Source organism: Otolemur garnettii, unplaced genomic scaffold (genome assembly GCF_000181295.1).
Source record: "Otolemur garnettii isolate 467f Iridium unplaced genomic scaffold, OtoGar3 scaffold00002, whole genome shotgun sequence".
NCBI classification, from domain to species: Eukaryota; Metazoa; Chordata; class Mammalia; order Primates; family Galagidae; genus Otolemur; species Otolemur garnettii.
Genome location: NW_003852397.1, coordinates 54,531,183 through 54,533,016, shown reverse-complemented (window position 1 = coordinate 54,533,016; position 1,834 = coordinate 54,531,183).

Genomic DNA, 1,834 nt, shown 5'->3' with positions numbered 1-1,834 from the left:
AAGAAAAAAATCCCTCTCATGAGTGATCTCCAGAGTAGATGAAAAATTTCAAGATTGAGATTCTAGATATGTTCCAGACCTTGCTGTTATGAAAGCTTAAACAAGCCCCAATCACACAATACCCAAGTATCTACATTCCAGCCAGAATCACTCAGCCAAATGTTCCTGAGAACCCTGTTGGCCATAATCATGACTATATGCAGCTGCATTATTCTCTGTGCCCAGCTGTCCTGTGGGTCCTAGGTGAGCTTGGATGAGGTTCTTGGACATGGTGGGATGGTGCTGGTAATGAGGATTGTCTTGCCATGGACCAGGGCTTCTCCCTGCTTGTTTTTCTGGACCCTGGCGGGTGTGGCCCCATGTTGCTGATGGCCACTTCTCTCCTGCTGGGCTTTCTCCTTCTGATCGGCCTAGATCAAGAGCTCACCCTCTCAGCCACAACCCCATATGGTACCTCACACATCCTCTGTTAATAGGCTTGGACACTGAAAGCAAACATTATAGTATTTGATGGTACAAATAGTCTAGGAAGATCTTAGCGAATTCATAGATGGTCATTATTTCTCAGACAGGTAAATAGTCTGTGTTTCTGTTGTGGAAAGAGTTACTTTCAATGATTAATTCATAGTATCTCAGAGTTACCTCCTGGCCTGGAATACAAGGAAACTGTACCACTCACTGTATTTGGGTTATGTATTTTTACACACATACACACACACACACACACACACACAGATATGTGATTCCTATGTTTCAAGCCCCTACTCAAAAGAGCTAACGTAAAAGGAACTGAAGGAGGGACAGAAAGAAGGTCTAAAGATGAAAGCATAACCACACAAACCACCTCTACCTAGCTCTGCACACCCTCTCATAGATCTGACTCCCAGCCACCAGTTACGGAACAATTCCACACAGAAACAAAATCACACCAGGACACTGGTATTCTATTCACTGGTATACTCAGAGGCCCAGAGTAACCTAGGCCTAGACAGCTTATATAAATATTGTTATATTATCTCAAGAGGCTTCAAGGAGCACTCAAGAAACTATTTGGCTTCTGTTCGGGTATACTTTCTTAGCCTGGTATAGAGAAAGACCATACATCTGTCTGAAATTATTTATCTTTTCCTATCCCATCCTTCTTAGACATTTCTAGTAAGCCTGGGCTTACAGTATTCACTATGGTTACATTAGTGCCATAAAAATCTATCCTAATAATTATTGCTGCTGATATTAAACTTTGACAAGTAGGATTTTAGTTTATATCTCATTTCTATTAGCTCATATGTTCATACAAGTTTCAGCACACAATTAATCACAAGTGTAGTATAAAGTGAGTTTTACTACTCATAGCTACTGCCAATAGCTACATCAACAGCAGAATCACTAATAAAACCTTCAGTAAAAGATAGATCCACTTACATAAAAAACCAAGAGGGAGTAAATAATTTTTATGAATGTTGTACAGTGTTTCTCATATTCTTGCTCTCAGAAACTGTATAATTGTATTTTATGACTTATTTATTCAGAATTTAACTGAATAAATTCTTTTTTTAATTTTTATTATTTTTTTAAATTCTTAATAGAGTAAATGAGAATTGTTTGAGACTAAATTTTTTCCTTTTATTAGGTCATTTAAAAATTATGATATATTTCAAGTATATTGAAATAATAAAGACTTCTCATTTTGACCTTCCTACTGAAATCATCTAAAAGTGAAAGATGAAATATTTTATTTGCTTTTCTTAAATTATTGATGGAATGGGAAGAAAATGAAGCACATCTAGGCCAAGCACTAAGTTCAGGGTAGGGGGTGAGAAATAAGCAGGACGCT